General features: G+C 45.4%; 1 pseudogene; it reads left to right on the top strand.

Moving 5' to 3' along the window:
* The first annotated feature begins 896 nt into the window (after window positions 1–896).
* LOC131555086 (calpain-8-like) overlaps window positions 897–19,210 on the top strand; it is a 55,490-nt pseudogene continuing 37,176 nt past the window's right edge.

Genomic DNA, 19,210 nt, shown 5'->3' on the forward strand with positions numbered 1-19,210 from the left:
TTTTTTTTTTTTTATGCAGGAAACAACACCAGAAGACTGTAAATATGATGGATAATCTCTCACTAGCTGAGACCACATCCTGTTTTTATAGATGGGGACGTTATAGTGACTTCTGCCCAAGGTGACACTGAAGATGGGTAGCAGCTTCACTCCTATCTGGTGAAACAATTTCCCATTTTTGGCCTAGGTCATGCTCCTGGGTTCTATCCTTGCCCTCTCCAAGTGGCCAGCTCTAGCTCTCTCAACTTCAAGTCTCTTGTTGCTAATAAATTAAATCATAAATTCATACTGCTTTGAGAGTACCAAAGAGAGGGTCTTCTTAAGAAAACTTTTCATTAAAGCCAGAAGTGGGTTTCATTTTCCCTAGCTTTAAAACTCCATGGCGTCTCCATAGCCATGTAAACTGTAGCAATAGATATCCAGCTCCAGGTTTTGCAGCTGTACAACCCTCCAACAGCATAGAGTCCAATTTCAGAAGGAGGGAAGGAATTTTGAACCATCTTCACCTGAATTTTTAAAGGACTGGTCCTTAAACCTCACTTTCAGCACTTGGAATGCACACAGTCTCTTTCCATCTCTTAACAGGTGTGCCTGCAAAAAGTTCTCCCTGGCTTCTTGCTAAAAGAGTATTTTTAAAAGGGACAGCAAAAAGAGCAATTACCATGGGAGTGGCAGCAGCAGTACCCATGACCCCAGCCTTTGTGTGGGATGGCTGTGGCTCCCTCCCATCTCCCTGGTACATACAGGCTCTCCTGATGCCTCCTCCCGCCAGGGCTGAAGGAGCACTTGGGTCAGTCCTTGGCTCCACCTGAGCCTGCTGCCTGCCCCTATTTACTTCCTTTCTTTGCCCCGGAGGCAAAGGCAGAGCTGCAGCCCACGCTGGGAGGGTGGACAGCATGTCTAGGGTCACAGCGAGACTCTGACAAGAATAAGCAGCACCAGATGGTTTTGGATCCAACAGGAATGCCGTCAAGTATTTGAAGCAGGACTATGGAGCCCTGAAGCAGCAGTCCCTGAAGACTGGCACACTGTTCAAGGATGAAGAGTTCCCAGTCTGTCCTTCTGCTCTAGGCTACCAGGACCTGGGACCATATTCCTTCAAAACTCGGGGGATAATCTGAAAGAGCCCCATGGTAAGAGTGCTCTCCTATTTCACTGGGTTCAACCCTAACCAAAGGCAAGCTGAACGTCCAGGTTAAATCACTGGTGAGCTGAATATCCACTGTTCCTTCAGATCTTTTTCTCTTAATTCTATCTTGCTTTACTTCCATGGCAGAAGAAAAGTTGGACAGGGGGTGGGAAGAGGAATCACCGTCTTCTAAGCCCATTATAAAGCAGGGAATCCTGTAACTGCTTCATGGGCACCTGCTTCTTGGCAACGTGTTTTCTTTCTGTCCATCCCAACTCCAGAGTGCTACAAGTCCAGGGTGCAATCCAGAGGTGGATGCAAAAGCTCCACCAAACCATGGGCCACCCCAGAAGCAACTGTTATTTGTAACAGCACCCACACTGAGGTCTTGCTACTGTGCCCCTCAGGAAATCAGGCTAATACCTAAATAAAATCCTCTGCCTCCCTTCAAGCTGCCTCTAAAAGTTAATAGCAAATGAATGGAAATGTTAATACCTAAATACATATATCCTAGAAATGGCCTGTGATTCTAAGAAAGTAATTTTCATCAGCAAAGATTAGATGATGGGTTTTTTTTTTAAAGTTACAAAATCTGGGCTTCAGAGATTTTCCTGCACTCTCATTTTTCAGTCATTTATTTCTGTCCCCATTTACTTCTCCTTTGCCATTTTGCAACATCAAGAAATATTTTTTAAAAATGGGGATTCCTCCTCCCCAAATTAATTATCTTCATCTGGTGGAGAAAAGGAGAATGAGAAGAACAGAAAATTTCAAGGCTTTGGACTTTGTTATTTTTTTCAGCGGCTAAGTGAGAAACTGAAACTTGCAGTTTTAGTAACTCCAGGTTTAATAACCCTGACAACCCCATTTATCCATCAGCACCTCACTCTGGCACCTGGATGTTACCTCAACAAATACCATAGATGTGTTTCTTGGCTTTGCCTATCCTTGGGGAAGCTCAACCTTAGAAAACTTGTGGGAACTCAGCACAGCAGTCCTGATGTGCAGAGTCACCGAGACAACCCTTGGGGGACTCGGAGGTCCTGGAACGTTGCCAGAAGTGTTTGGTGGTTGGACTTTGACCCTGCACAAGACGTAACAGCTGTATGAGGATGGAAGGATCACACGGGGATAAATGGTGAAGAGATAGATTAATTATAGTGTGAAACACAGGTTTTGGAATTTCGGTACAGGGAGGTTTTTAAGGGACAAGATGGAGGAATTAGGGCATGTCCTGTCCTTCTTCTTCTTCTTGTCATCCATCTTCAGTGGTGGTGGTGGTGGCACTTTGGGATTTGTTCTTACTGAATGTGCACTTATCAATAAGGGTGAAAGGTATTGGGGGAAAAAGGTAAATATCTTATACATAGTTTTTAGTATAAAGATAAGTGACCGTCCTGAGGGCAGGCAGTGTGTTCATGGCTGGCTTGCTGTGCGGACCTCTGTCGGGCCGGGGGAAAATATTGTAGATAAAAATTAATAAACAACACTGAAGACCAAAAAACCTGGAGACTCCTTTGGAGCGCGGGCTGCCCCAAGGCCATCCCGAGCCTTTTCAGGCCATTGGAACAGCTGAGGAATGGGACAACTGGCGTCCGCTGCATGGGCTACTCCCACCAAAGGGGGGGTATCAGCCCTGAAGAGCCGAGAGGGCAGCTCCTGACTTGGACAAATTCCCAGGAGAGCATTGATAACTCCTTGGGAGAGAAGCCAAAAAACGGCCGAGAGAGTCTGAAGAAAACAGCAGTCACTGAGAATTACACCTCCCAGCTTCTGCCGAAGAAGATTCGTAGCAGAATAGCCCAGATTGGAACCAGAAAGGCGCCTCTGGATCCATCTCCTGTGACCTGCTGGACGGAGATCGGGAGCCTTCGGAGTGCTCTGACGACAGAGATTCGGTGAGAAGGTCGAAATTAAGAACATGGGGGGCACACTTTCCCAAGAACAGCTAGGAATTTTGTCCGCCTTACAAGGTGTGGCAGAGGTGTACACAGTCGGGATTCCAAAGAAGGAGCTGAAGCAGCTTTTATTGTGGGTGAGACTCAATTACCCGTTTTCAGAGACGCGTCTGTTGTTCAAAGTAGGGTTTTGGCAAGAAATTAATAGGCACCTCTATCTCCTAGCCACGAAAAAAGACGAGACAGCCTTAAAATTGCTGTCTCCGGCAAGAATTATGTTAGAAGGCATATCAGTGCAGTCAAAACGACTGGAAAGGCAACAAGCTGTTGCAGGTCCCTCAGGAGCAGGGGGAGGAGAGCAAGGCTCTAGGCAGAGATTGGCTCTGGCCCCAGTTAGCCAGGGGGAAAAAGCTCTCGAGGAACGGGAGCAGGGAATAATATCATTGCCTCCGATACCACCACCCAGAAAGCCCAAGAAATTCCTAAAACGCCCTGAAACCCCAGAGAGTACAGGGACTTCAGGCTCCGACTCAGAAGCGGCAGGGTCAGAAGGGGGGGTCCAAGGGGGAGAAAAAGGGTTGGGGGGAGCGCTTTCTTGCGGCAGGCACAGCAGCATGGCGTCAGCAGAGCAGACTGGCGCAGCTGCGGCGGTGCAGGCTAAAGGGGGGGTGGCGCAAGTAAGGAGGTGATGAGAGACATGGGTTCTGGTGTGGCTTTTGTGAGCACAACGCCGGGAGTGGCGGCTGCTCCAGCCAGCACAGTGGCAACGGTGCGCGCGAAGGGCAAGGCTCGCGGAACCCCGGGGGGGGTCTCAAACCAGTTCAGGAGCGTCAGACACGGGCAGTGAGTTAGGAGAAGCTGCACAGCCCCAAAAGGCCACCGTAGGGAGACGCAGGAGACGCGCGGTTGTGACGTCAGACCCAGAAATTGGGACGCGGAGATCGGCTCGAATCGTGGAGCGGGCCCGGGTGCCGGCAGGGGGCAGGCTGCACACACCGGTGGGAGAAGTGGATACAGTGTCAGAGGAGGAGGAGAGAGAGTCAGGGACAGATCAGAGGGAAGAGATTTCAGAGGCGGAACGGGAGGGAGAGAATTATGTCAGTTTGGGAAAGACGGGGGGTGGTTCCAAAAGCACACATGTGCAGAAAGCAGAACGCGGGCGGAGGCGAGCTCGTTCCCCTGTGACATCTCAGGCGAGGAGGGGCCGTGCTCAGGGTTCCACATCCCGAGGCTCCACCCCCTCTCCAGTCCTGGTGCCTTCAATCCAAACCCCTGGAGTCCAAGCCTCTTCCCTCCAGGGGGGACGTTCACATATTCCAGCTCCATTGTCAGCTGAATTAAAAGCCATGCAGACTCGGTCTCAAACGAGATCGCAGGCACAGCAGACGGCCAAACGAGGGGCAGTCGAGTTTGTGCCGTCTTCCTCAAGGCTGTCCAGTCCGGTGACAGCGCCACCTCGTGGGGGAATGACTGAAGTGCATGACATGCCGGATCTGTTCAGGGGAGCCACAGCGCCATCTCGTGTCAAGATTGCAACAATGCAGCGATTTTTTCCAACAACATATAAAAAGAAGAGTACATCTAAGAAAACAATGACAACGCAACAAATGGATTATCCCTCAACTTTGGGATTTCAGGAGGACGAGGAAAATTCAGATAAAGCACAGCAATAAGGAGAAGACATCGTACGGATTACAGCAGCGGAAGGTGTTCCGGTGTGGATGCTGTCAGCAGTGGAAGCAGCAAAAAGCTTCTTGCATTCTTTTGATACAGCAAAAAAGAGATATCAACAGGATCCTCAAGTTTCCTTTTCAGATTTAGGAGCAAGGCTGAAAACCTCAAGGCAAAGGATGAGGTACAACGAATCACTGATGACCTCCACAACTCCATTGTTCATGCAAATTCCAATGGAGTCTCCAGAGGAGGAATTTCAACAGCCAGTGAAGACGATGGATTGGAAGTGCATCAGAAAAGCGTTGGCAAAAGACAAGCATTTATTTCCGGGTTCAGGAGATTTGACAATGCCGGTGACATATGATGCCCAGGGACAGAACCCGAGATGGGAAAGGATGGGTCATGAAACACTCAAAGACTTAGGGAAGGCGGCTCAAACTTTTGGGCTGGATTCACAATATTTCAAACAACTATTAAGCGTGACATTCACCACGTATAACCTTACGCCATATGATATTCGAAGCATTGTGGCAATGATTCTCACTGACACACAGAGTCTCGTCTGGGAAAAAAGATGGAGAAAGTATCTTTCAGAGTTGCGAAATAGATATCAAGGTGGGCCAAACGCGAATCTCACAGAAGCGCAGTTAGCAGGAGATCCTCCGGATGACAACCCAGGGGAACAAGCAGTGCGGCTTCCACGAAGAGTGTTAAATGACATCAAAGAAGCAGCGCGAATGGCAATCATGCAGATTATGCCAACAGGAGCTCCGGATGTTCTGTTCTCTTGCATCAGGCAAGGTCCCGCAGAACCATTCATGTTGTTCATCGATCGACTCACACAAGCCGTGGATCGACAGATGATGATTGAGGAAGCGAAGAGGCCTCTCTTGGAGAGCTTAGCTTTCAGCAATGCCAACCCGGATTGTCAATGGGTCATTAGTGCCATGCCAGGACGGCCATCCTTGGCAGAGATGGTGGAGGCATGCAGCAAGGTGGGGACACCTCAGCATGTCACATCGATTGTGAAGAACGAACTTAGAGAGGAATGGGAAGAACAGATAAAGGGACACTCAGAGAGACAATCAGAAGACAAGATGTTGGAAAAGATGCTGGAAAAAAAACTTCATCAACAGAACGAGAACACCAACAAAGTTCTTGTAACAATGCAGAAGAAGAGCAATCCCCCAGGAAGACAGTGTTACAAATGTGGGGAGTTTGGACACATGAGAAAGAATTGTCCTCAGACATACACCAGCACCAGCACAAAAAGCGGAAAGGCCAATTTGTGCACGGTGCAGAAGAGGAAGACACTCTGTGAAAGAATGTTATTCTCAGACAGACGTGGAAGGAAATCCATTACCGTGTCCGGGAAATGGGAGAAGGGTGCATCCGTAAATCACCAGCGTGCTCAGACACAAGTACTGGTGGTGACACAAGAGCAGACAGGGCAATCATCAGTGAGCGACAAGCAGATGCCCTCAGCAAAACCCTCAGTCGATTCCATAGCGACCCAGACCTCCTCCCACCAGGGGCACAGTGTGCATTGGCAGCTTCAAAACTAGTATGCTTTCTAGACGAAAATCATGCAGAGATACCAACGGGTATCTGCGGAGATTCATACAAAAAACAAGATTTCTTGATAGTTGGACAAGACAAATGCAGCATCCTTGGACTCATTGTTTATCCTACAGTTGTCTCTGCAGACAAGAATACAGAATTGACGGTTCTGGCAAGAGCGCTTCGTCCACCATTGACTGTGCCGGAAAATACTGTGGTTGCGAGAGCTTTCGCCTTGCCGCCACACACCGTTGGAGAAATCATGTCAATCTTCGACGAAAAAGGGTTTCCTATGAGAGAACATGTTGAAGTACATATTACATGGGTGAAGCACATAGGTCGAGATCGACTCACACCCACGTGCCAATTGACATGTGGAGACAGGACGATAGCAATCAGAGGTATGCTCGACACAGGGGCAGATGTCACAGTAATATCGTACATCTTTTGGCCACGCAATTGGAGCTTGGTCGCGCCCTTGGGTTCTCTCTCAGGCATAGGGGGAGCTTCTCTTTGTCTGCAGAGTAAGAATTCTGTTGTTGTCACGGGACCAGGAGACAAGACGGCGATCATTCGTCCTTTTGTCGTCCAAAAGCCGATCACAGTCTGGGGTCGAGACCTGTTGGCACAATGGGGCGCGAAGATCGAAGTGGATTTTTAATAGGGGTCACTGCGGCACTCGCCACATTGAAGTTGACATGGAGAACAGATGATCCAGTTTGGGTGGATCAGTGGCCCCTTGAGCGGAAAAAGTTGAGTGCTTTGAAAAACCTGGTCCAAGAACAATTGCAGAAGGGACACATCAAGCCAACAGACAGCCCTTGGAACTCTCCAGTGTTTGTCATCAAGAAAAAGCTATCAGGCAAATGGAGATTGTTACATGATCTCAGGAAGATCAACGAAGTCATAGAAGACATGGGACCACTTCAGCTGGGACTTCCATCTGTCTCAATGATTCCCAGAGATTGGCTGCCTGTGGTCATTGACCTCAAGGATTGTTTCTTCAGTATTCCGCTCCATCCAGATGATGCTCCAAGATTTACCTTTTCAGTTCCGAGTATCAACAAGGAAATGCCTCTGCAGCAGTACCATTGGGTGGTTCTTCCACAAGGACTGAAAAATTCTCCAACGATCTGCCAATGGTACGTGGCACGAGATTTGGCACCAGTGCAGAAGAAATTTCCGAAGGTGAAGATCATTCATTACATGGATGATTTGCTCATTGCAGCATCAACACGACAGGAGCTGCAAGAAGCTCGTGACTGTGTGATCGCAGAGGTGCAAAAGGCAGGTCTGGAAATCAGCATTTCAAAGATTCAAGAGGTTGCACCTTGGAAATATCTAGGGCAGAAGATTTCAGAGAGAACAATAAAACCTCAGAAAATGGAGGTCAGCACAAAGATCAGCAATTTGCATGATTTACAGCAGCTTTTAGGAGAGATTAAGTGGATGAGGCCGGTTTTGGGAATCACAAACAGCGCCATTCCAGCGTTGCTCGATCTTTTGAGAGGAGACATAGACATTCGATCTCCCAGGACACTCACGCAAGAAGCGAAGAAAGAGTTGCAGAAAGTCACAGACGTGATACAGAAAAGGCAGGCACATCGATTTGTTCCAATGTTGCCTTTTCAGTTGACAGTGCTGGGGAAGAAAACACAGTTCCGTGGTTTGATCTTCCAATGGGATGAATCACAAAAAGACTCTTTGATAATCATAGAGTAGGTTTTTCTACCATACAGGCCTTCAAAGACAATTCTCACAGATTTAGAGATGGCAGCACAAATCATCATAAAGGCGAGAACAAGGTTGCTGACAATGGCAGGACGGGAATTCTCAGTCATCAGATTACCTCTGAAGCAAGACTATTTCAATTGGGCAATGCAACAATCGAAAGACTTATTAATCGCGTTGTTAGCTTTTCTGGGAATTTGCACAATCCATTTTCCACAGCATAGAATACTGCAATCACAAATATGTTACAGAGAGAAACCAAGAATAAGTGAAGAACCTTTGGACGGGATCATAGTGTTCACTGATGGCTCAGGGAAGATACACAAGTCGATGATCACGTGGAGAAACTCAACGACAGGGGATTGAGAATTGTGGAGTTTGCAGCCATTGTCCGAGCCTTTCAGTTGTTCAAACAACCTCTCAATCTGGTCACAGATTCCGCATATGTTGTGGGTGTGGTCAAACAACTGGAGGGTTCGCTCTTGAAAGACGTCAGTAATGAGGTTTTATACTCATATCTGGCGAGCTTGAAAACAGTGCTAGAGAGCAGGGAAAGAGAATATTTTATCACGCACATTAGAGCGCACACAACACTTCCAGGGTTTTTAGCGGAAGGGAATGCTCGGGCAGACAGGTTGACAATGCCCATTTTGCAAACACTGCCGGACATTTTTGAGCAGGCAAGATTAAGTCATGCGTTCTTTCATCAGAATGCACAGGTGCTGATGGAGTCCTTTCGTCTCAAAAAGAGTCAGGCGAGGGAGATCATTAGTGCTTGTCCAGACTGTCAGCTTGTGCAGCCACCTTCTTCTACAGGAGCAGTCAATCCACAGGGACTGCAAAGTCTTCAATTGTGGCAAGCTGATGTCATGAAGTATCCATCTTTTGGGAGGCTCAAAAATGTTCATGTTTCAGTAGATACATTCTCAGGTGCAGTCTTTGCTTCAGCACATGCAGGGGAAACAGCAGACCATGCTTGTCGACATTTTCTGCAAGCATTTGCATCATTAGGTGTGCCTCAGGAGATAAAAACAGACAATGGTCCAACATATACAGGCAGGGTGCTTGACAGATTCCTGAAAAGATGGGGTGTCAAACATACATTTGGTATTCCACATTCGCCCACAGGTCAGGCAATCATTGAAAGAACACATCACACCCTGAAATCCCTTCTGGACAGACAAAGAAGGGGTGAGCCAGAGGCAACACCTCACATGAAATTAAATAAGGCATTGTATGTGCTGAATTTCCTAAATAGCTCATCCTCAGAACCTAATCCACCAATCGTGAGGCATTTTTTAAATAGCACACAGGCAAAGCTAAGGGAAAATCCTTTAGTTTTGATCAGAAACCCAGAGACAGGACAAATAGAGGGTCCTTTCAAACTAATCACTTGGGGCAAGGGTTTCGCTTGTGTTTCCACAGATCGAGGTCTGAAGTGGGTGTCAGCACGACACGTGAAGCCATTTCGAACACGAGAACAGGAGAAAGCTGATCCGAGAAACAAAGAGATGAGTACTCAGACAGAAGTCGAGACTCAGACTGCAAAAGACAACTTGGAAGAGAAATAAAAAGAACTAAAGACTTTGGGATTTTTTCCTTTGGGGTCTTGAGTGGAAAAACATAACAATGATTTCGCATGAAAGTGAAGTCATGAGCTTCACGATGCTCATGTGCATCATTCTTTCATTCATTGCAATAAGCAATGGGGCAAATTTACCTATTAATCAACCGAAACAAAATGTATGGGAGGCTTTAGCTCAAGCAGCAAATTTGGATAGTATTTGTCTGACACATTCGAGGCCAGGGAAACCATTTTCAGCATGCATGGTTGGATTGCCAGTGGATGAATGGCCAATTCCAGGGCACTCCGCAGTTAACATCTCGCAGGTCATTAAAGATCCTGTGAAGGAGTGGTGTGCTTGGACACATCTTCTTCCTGTGGCTTCTACAGAACCTCAGGAATTGGAGATTTTTGGGTCCATGACAATGGAACTCTGCATGCTGTTCGAAACTCCAAATGTCACAAAGACAAAAACTATCGATGTGACTCCCAATCATGAATTCTATAAAAATGCATCAGCTTGGTGCAAACACACAGAAAAAACTGCCAGAGGATCGATCCAAGTCCCAGTGCAATTGCCACGGGGTTTGTTTCTAATTTGTGGGGACAGAATTTGGCACGGCATTCCTCCTAATGCCACGGGAGGTCCATGCAGCATTGGGGAAATTTCAATGTTGTCGCCAGATTTGAAATCGCTAAGAGAGAAAAAGCACAAAGAAAAAAGATCAATACAACATTATGCGGCAAATTGCAATGACAAAATATTTACTTGGGGCAAGGCAGCGAGAGTTGCTACAGCAATCTTCTCACCTCAAGCAGCATCGGGGTTGGCCTTGACTCAAATCGACCGCATGGGTTGTTGGTTGAGCAAACATGCTCAATCTGTGTCTGTCGCATTGAGTGACATGTTAAAAGACTTTAGTGGTATAAGACAGGCAACTCTTCAAAACAGAGCAGCGATCGATTATCTATTGCTCGCTCATGGACATGGTTGTGAAGAATTTGAAGGGATGTGCTGCATGAATCTCTCAGACTATTCAAAATCAATTCATGAAAGTATTCAGAAAATAAAAGACAGAATAAATAAACTTGGCGAGATCACAGGATCGTGGATCGATGATCTGGTAGGATTTTTTGATATCTCTCCCATATGGAGAGTGTCGGTTTCTCGGCTGTTTAGGTGACCTGGAAAGGCTCGGGGTGGCCTTGGACAACCCGCGCTTCAAAGGACGAGAAGAGGCTCCAGATCTTTTCTCGGTCTCAGTGTTTATTAATTGTTTATCTAAAAGATTTTCTCTTGGTCCGACAGAGGTCTGCTCAGCAGCCAGCCATGAGCACACTGCGAGCCCCCGGGGCGGTCACCTATCTTTATACTATTTCCTGCTCTCTTTCCTCGAGAGCCCTTTCCCCTGGCTTCTTGAGGCCAGAACTAATTTTTTCCCAGAGCTTTGCTCCCCCCCTCCTTCTGAGGGTCCCGCAACTTTTCGTTGCTCTTCCAGTCTTTTCGACTGCACCGAAATGCCTTCTAGCATAATTCTAGCTGGCGAGAGCAGCTTTAACGTTGTCTCATCTTTTTTTGTTGCTAAGAGATATAAATGTCTATTAATTTCTTGCCAAAACCCCACTTTGAATAGCAGGCATGTTTCTGCAAGTGGATAATTGAGCCTTGCCCACAACAATAACTGTTTTAATTCTTTCTTTGGGATCCCTTCCGTGTATGATTGAGCCACGCCTTGTAAGGCGGACAAAATTTCCTGCTGTTCCTGGGAGACTGTGCCCCCCATGTTCTTATTTTTGACCTTCTCACCAAATCTGTCGTCAGAGCTGTCCAAAGGCTCCCGGTCTCTGTCCAGCAGGTCACGGGAGAAGGATCCAGAGGCGCTTTCTGGTTCCAGTCCGGGCTGCTCTGCTACGAACTTTCTTCGGCAGAAGCTGAGAGATGTAGTTCTCAGTGACTGCTGTTTTTTGCAGACTCTTCTGGCTGTTTTTTTTTTTTCTTTTCTTTTTTTTCTTCAGGTTTCTCTCCTCAGGAGCTATCAGTGCTCTCCTGGGAACTCGTCCTAGATCGGAGCACACCTCTTGGCTCTTTAGCTCTTCAGCTCTTCAGCTCTTCAGGGCTGATGCCCCCCCAAAAGGGTTGGTGGGGAGTAGCCCACGCAGCGAACGCCACTTGCTGCTTTCTCGGCTGTTTAGGTGACCTGGAAAGGCTCGGGGTGGCCTTGGACAACCCGCGCTTCAAAGGACGAGAAGAAGCTCCAGATCTTTTCTCGGTCTCAGTGTTTATTAATTGTTTATCTAAAAGATTTTCTCTTGGCCCGACAGAGGTCTGCTCAGCAGCCAGCCATGAGCACACTGCGAGCCCCCGGGGCGGTCACCTATCTTTATACTCAAAGTTACGTATACAATATTTATCATTTTTCCCCAATACCTTTTACCCTTATTAACCAGTGCACTTTTAGTAATAACCAATCCCAAAGTGCCAACATCACCACAGAAGATGGAGGCCAAGAAGAAGAAGAAGAAGAACAGGACACGCCCCAATTCCTCCATCTTACTTCTTTAGACCCCCCTGTACAGAAATCCTAAACCCTGTGTCTTACACTCTAATTAACTTATCCCTTCACCATTTACCCCAGTGAAATCCTCCTATCCTCATACAGGTGTCGTCTCCTGTGTAGGATCAAAGTCCAGCCACCAGACACTTCTGGCAACATTCCAGGACTCCCGAGCCCCCCAAGGGTGGTCTTGGTCCCTCTGCACCTCAGTCCTGAGGTGCTGAGGTCCCACAGGAGAGGAATTTTAAAGATAGCATTCTATGTCTTAATAATTCTCTTAGTCCTCATAGTTGTTATTCCGTGCATCTTTGAATGTCTAAGGCGCATCATGAGTCAGGTGGCAAAGGAAGTGTTTTTAGTGCAAACAGAAGGGGGAGATGTGGGAACTCAGCACAGCAGTCCTGATGTGCAGAGTCACCGAGACAACCCTTGGGGGACTCGGAGGTCCTGGAACATTGCCAGAAATGTTTGGTGGTTGGACTTTGACCCTGCACAAGACGTAACAGCTGTATGAGGATGGAAGGATCACACGGGGATAAATGGTGAAGAGATAGATTAATTATAGTGTGAAACACAGGTTTTGGAATTTTGGTACAGGGGGGTTTTTAAGGGACAAGATGGAGGAATTAGGGCGTGTCCTGTCCTTCTTCTTCTTCTTGTCATCCATCTTCAGTGGTGGTGGTGGCACTTTGGGATTTGTTCTTACTGAATGTGCACTTGTCAATAAGGGTGAAAGGTATTGGGGGAAAAAGGTAAATATCTTATACATAGTTTTTAGTATAAAGATAAGTGACCGTCCCGAGGGCAGGCAGTGGGTTCATGGCTGGCTTGCTGTGCGGACCTCTGTCGGGCCGGGGGAAAATATTGTAGATAAAAATTAATAAACAACACTGAAGACCAAAAAACCTGAAGACTCCTTTCATCCTTTGGAGCGCGGGCTGCCCCAAGGCCATCCCGAGCCTTTCCTGGCCATTGGAACAGCTGAGGAACGGGACAAAAACTCATTAAATTAGACTTTGGTTTGTCATACAAGAACAGTGCTAAGCCTGCTGCAGGCAGACACACTGCCACAAGCATAGCAGGGTAAGGAATAAATGAGAGCTGAGATCCAACAGGGTTAAATGTTCCAGCCATGCCTGCCAGAGACCAGCCTGTGGGACTCCTGAGGGGAAACTCAGCTGTGTGAAAGGTGCATGTGGCACTTGGGAGTGGCTCAGGAAGGACAGGTATCTGGGTGAGTAATAAGTCATATGCATCTGACTGACACCAGGTGCAGCACTTTGGAAGGAGAAGAGAAAAAATTACACAAAATTACACAAAACCTTTTTCTGTGTGATGGGTAACATACTGCTGGGCCCCTCTCCACTGGACAGTAGCAAAAGCATGTAACTGAGATGATTCCTGTTGGAACGAAGATTCACAAACTGGCTCTCCATCATACACAAGTCCTGGGTTGTCTCTGTCTCTCCCTGGGATGCCCAGAGCTGACAACTGCTGCTCTCGAGGAGAGCCAGTGACCGCCTAAACTGTCTTCAACTCTGCTTGCCAAGTTAGGCTTCCTATAAACTGTTCTTTGTTGCCATCCAGAAGCTTATGGAAAATTCTCAGAAAAACAGGAAAAGCTTTTGTCTGTAGAGAGACAATAATGACTTCCTGTCGCAGACATTTTTTCATAAAATCCTCTCTTTTAGGATTTGTCCTTTCTGGGAAGCTGGGGCCCCAGAAGAAAAAATGTAAACAATAATTATCTGCTGATGTGGAATGTAACAGGAGCATCTGTGATTGGTCTTCTGTGAGTGTTTGGATTTGCTGACCACTCACGGAAGAGTTTGTCCTTGCTTTCTGCTGGACACAGAACTTTGTTATATCTTCTTTTCTATGCTATTCTTAGCTTAGCAAGCCTCTGCAACTTCTCTCTTTATTCCTTTTAGTATAGTAATAATGTATTATATATCATATCTCAATAAATCTAGCCTTCTGATCATGAACCAAGATTCTCGTCCACTTCTCTCACCCTGAAGACCTTCATCAGGTCGCTGTAACAACTTCCTAATATAGGCCATGAGTTATTGGAGAGCTCAGAGTTGGGATATGAGTGACAGTCACTGCCATAAACCATTTGGCTGGCCCCAAAGAGCCAGGAAGAGAGGGGTGTTGCTGCTAATAAAAGCATTTGTGTGGTTGGCCTCCCAGGAAGCAGGGTCAGGGTGGGGGGACATCCTCCACACTGTTGGCACTGGAAACTCAGCATAGTTCCAGTGGCACAGACAGTAGTTAGATTCACAAACTCATATGTGCTGCTTAAACCAAAGTCTCAGCAAGATGAAATAAAATGTAAACACTGAGGTGAATTTTCACCTCTATCTCCACTGTAGAAAAAAAATCTCAGTAGTATCAGTGACAGTGCCTAGTAGCAAAGGGTGTCAGGATTTGTCTCAAAACATACATGCAGCCCTCAATTTAAAAAAGAAATTTTTTCCTGGGACCGTGTTAATCAGATAAAGGGTATATTTTTAAAGAAATGTTCAAAGTGCTTAATAGTTTTTGAATATTGAAACAAGGAACAAGAAAAGGGAACTTTTCAGGCCAGAAAGGGTGATGCAAACTTTGAAATCTTGTCTTTTCAGGAATTATGTGCCAACCCGCAGTTTATAATTGGAGGAGCTACCCAAACAGATGTCTGCCAAGGAGAGCTGTGTATGTATGGTGCTTCTGGTTTGGAAGAAGAAAAAGAAATGAAGCTTCATTTAAAAACTCCTGATACATGAACCATATTATTGGCTATCTCCTAGACATAGTATGGAGAGATAGATACCCAAGAAGAGGACTCACATACCAGCACTGCTGCCTGAGACAGGATATATGTGGGCTTATAAGAGTTATGTCAAAATTGGAAGACACCAAACTGTCTCCCGGAGGAAGTAACTATGTGGAACAGAAAATTGTTTTTCTTTTGACCTCTTAAGACAGAGCTGGATGCCAGCCTAATTATGGGAGCACTTACCCTGAAGCAAGAGAGTGGGATTTATGCCCATACCAGCAAGAGCAGCTCTAAAGACTCAGAGGACAAGGAACACCAGGGAAGTTTTCTGCTGTAGCCTAGTCCTTAGGTGCTTTTATTTGGGAGGCAGAGCAAGTTCCTGCCTCAGTTTCACACAAAACAAATACACAACAACCAAGGAACAGAGCAGGAACTGGTTTAGTAGAGGGGCTGGGTCTGTGATATGCCATTTTGTGTCAAGCAGGATGGTCCAAGTATAAGTTAGAAACAAGGACCACATTGGAAATAAATGAACAGAGAATGTAAACTTTGTAATACCATCCACAGCAAACAAATTGTTCCTTCATGCTGAACCCTTCTTTCTGCTTGAACTGCATTCATGTAGAGCTGTGAGCAGGGACAGGAGCAACCAGGAACCAGCCACACAGACAAAAAGGCAGTGCTGCTCAGCTCCGTGAATCAGGGCCCAATGCAGAGGAAGTATCTCTCAGGCAGCACTCATCCTCTCCCAGACATCCATCATAAAAATTCCTTCCTTACCCATTTTTCTGCAGTGCTTGTCTTTGGCTAAACAGAGCTGCTGTGCAAGTAGCCAGAAGAGAGTTGTAAGGGGACTTTATTCCCCCTCAGAGTAGCTGCTGCAGCAGCTGCCTTCCCTGCCTGCCTCGCTGATAAGATCCAGCTGCAGAGGACAGCAGCAAGAAACCCTTGACTGCATAGAGGCAAGAAGGCTGAAACTCTTGTAATGAGAATTTGGTAGATTAAAAAGAGATAAATCAGCCTTTTTCTCTCCTGTGCTGCTAACTGCAGTACTCCCAACCTCACTGGTCTTCCAGCACATCCATTGTGCAAATGAGATTGAAACAATTTCTGCAAGTCGTTGGTGATAAATAACACCAGTACTGCTCTTGTAAACATGGCACTATTAAAGCAATTGCTAAAAAATTCCCTGGTGTGTGAGCTTGTGCTCCAAATGCAAAAAATAAGATACCCAATCATATACTCACTCCAGGATATTTATTTGGTGGATGCTAGAGCAGAGTATGGGGAAATCACTTACTGTATTTCAGGAGAATGGCTCAAATAAGTAGCCATTCTCCTGAAACATTTCTTGTCACCTCCTATTTGAAAAGATTCTATAATGGCATAAAAAAATTTAAGAAGATACACCTGAAGTAAAACCTCATTTTCCCAACAGTTTACAAGCTATAGGACTGAAAAATTTTATCATTTTATCTATTCTAAAACTAGAAGAGGCCAGTGCATTGTGTTTAGCCTAGAAACTGAATGCAAATACCCTGAGTCCTTTTCTATTTCTGTCATCTGCTGAATGTTTCTGTGGAGTCCCAGTCCCTTGTGCTAAATGGGCTTTTTTTAGAGATCAGTGCCAAAATTCATCACATACCACATATTGTGGTATCAACAGAACTGGACCTCAAAACCTGGACGCCACCATCTGGGGATGGTGCCTTGCTCTGGGTTTTCCCAAGACATCTTTTGGGAGGCCGTAACCCAATGGCTGGTCCTGAAAACTATCCCAAACCTAGAAGAAGAAAAGCCCCAAAATTGGATTCTGCCGTTATTAGGATTTTCTCCCTCTGTCTCTCTCTCTCTCACACACACACACACACACACACATAAAAAAAAAAAAAAAGAAAAAAAAAAGAAAAAAAAAAAAAGAAAGATAATCCAATTCGTTAAGCTGCAGGCATGGGACTTTCTTTCTACTCTTCAGGTATTTGCTTTATATCTCTGAGCCATACTAAGCTTTTTTGGTAGTTGATCCAATACCTTGACTATCAAAGTCCTCATTACTAAAACCCTCATGTAAAACACTTCTATTGAAACAGACCCTGATTACATATTTACATAAGCCACATATGTGACTGGGTAACACATCCTTTAGGAAAATAGAGCCTATTTTAAATAATATTCTCTAACATGTCTCTTTTCTTTTCAAAATAACACTGCAGGTCTGGGTTTATGTGACCAAAAGGAGCAAGAAAACCCAGAGTTGATCTCACTCCATTAAACTTATTTCTTTGGCAACAGCATAAGCTAGAAGAATATCAGCTTGGGAAGTTTGATAGGGACTTGAAAGTCTTGAAATGTTTTCAACGTTCTTTGAACCATATCTTTTTGATAGCCTAGTAACAACTTAAAATGTAGTCACACAGTCTTAGTTATTAAAGATGACTTATGAAGTTTTCTTGCTGCTATCTGAATAAGTTAACTCGAGGACTGTTTGCAGAAGTTCTTAAGAAGTAAGTAGCATAAATTTAATCTAAATAGTATAAAATCTACTGAAACCCCCTTAGTTTAATATTAGCTTTCCAGAGCCACACTATTTCTATTCATTAATTGTCTTTTGTTCTGAATGCCCAGAGGCCACTCCAGGCACAGCAGCTTCCTGGGCCTGGCAGCTGGAGGAGCTCCCTGAAGCCAAGGCAAATGTGCCAGTTTACACCAGCCCAGGAGCCCGCCCCACGTGGGCTTTGTGCATGTCTTTGTCCTACAGGCAGATTTGGGGAGACTAGAGGTATCCTGGAGAACAAACCAAAGCCAGACAGCTCTGAGATAGATCTGATGCCTGTTGAGGGAGACTTTGAAGTGGTTGTAGGCATGAGAGAACTTGATAGTACTGGGCTTGTTCACTTATTTTGCTGTAGACATTAATACATGGCCCTTCTGACATTCAGTCCCATGGGCGCAGGGATATTGGAGATCCTGATTCTAGCAAATATATCTCATTGATATTAAAAATACATTTTCTAACAACTCGGAGACTCCAAGGAGAAGAAAGCCTGTTCCTTTGCTGGATTCTTCTTTGCCTGTTTTGTACAAAGCTGCAGCACAAAATTAACTTCCATAGAAAACCTAAGATCTTTAAAACTCTCAAAGCAGAGGCAACCTGCATTGCCATAAATTATAAGCTAGTGGGTCAGTGCTTGCTTGTTGTCTGAGGTGATGCTGCAAGTACTACAAGCTCTGAACAAGGGCTTCCAGCAGAGACTAAAGCTGAGAGTCAGATCTGCTTAGCAATCCAGGAAGCCACAGCAATGTTTTTGGATCCTTTCTGAACACCAGGCATTGCTGAAACAACAACAAGCCAGAACAGGTTCAGGACAGAAATGCCTCTGTGCTGTCCAGTTGCATCCTGGAATCAGACACTTGGACATTTGGCTGAAACTCACTGTCTTAGGGTCAAAGGAGGGTTTAGATGCTTTGTGTCTAGACACTTCGATGGTAGCTAAACAGAAAGTGAGCACAGCTCTGAAACAACCAAAACAAATCAAATTTCTCATTTATTTTACAACCTCTGCAAGTGGAGCATGCTTGGGTAAACATCATCAATATGGGGGAGTCACTGAGCTGCTAGGTCACCAAGGATTTGTTATTCGCTGCAGCAATTTGATTATCTCTGTAAACCAGGGGCTGCCTTGGTAGCACGGACAACCCTAGCCAGCTCAGGACATCTGTGAGCAGCAAGGGATTCTATTTCAAGTGCACTAACAGTCAAAGTAATTCTCCAAGATCACACATGTCTACAGATAGATATATATATATATATATATATATATGCACACATGCACATACACACACAAACACAAGGTCAGGATTGCTTAAATTTTTTAAAAAACCTATAAAAACAGCAACAAAACCCTCACCAATTAATATTTCACTTTACTACCATTTGAAAAGACTTCAGATCCAGAAATCAAGCTGACTTCTTTGTAAGACATTCTTCAGCAGCAGTAAACACTGTAATTGGCATTTGTCTGAAACTTTTGTTAATGAAATATGAGACTGAACAGAGGAAGAAATACATTCTAATTAATTGGTCAATTGGTGTCTTTTCCTCTCTCCGCCAAAAAATTCCCTTTTTAGGAATGGAATAAAATAGTTTCCTCACAGTGTGAAAGATGACTTATAACCTGCAGCTGAATCAGAACAAGTCTGAGGGCGTACATAAGGTGCCTTTCTTGGGATCTTGTGCTCTTGTGCTGTCCTGTAGGCACAACCACAAACTAAATTATGAAACCCGCTGCTGGCAAAATGATGGTAAACTTTGAAAAAGGGAACAGAAAGTAACAATTT

Source organism: Ammospiza caudacuta, chromosome 3 (assembly GCF_027887145.1).
Source record: "Ammospiza caudacuta isolate bAmmCau1 chromosome 3, bAmmCau1.pri, whole genome shotgun sequence".
NCBI classification, from domain to species: Eukaryota; Metazoa; Chordata; class Aves; order Passeriformes; family Passerellidae; genus Ammospiza; species Ammospiza caudacuta.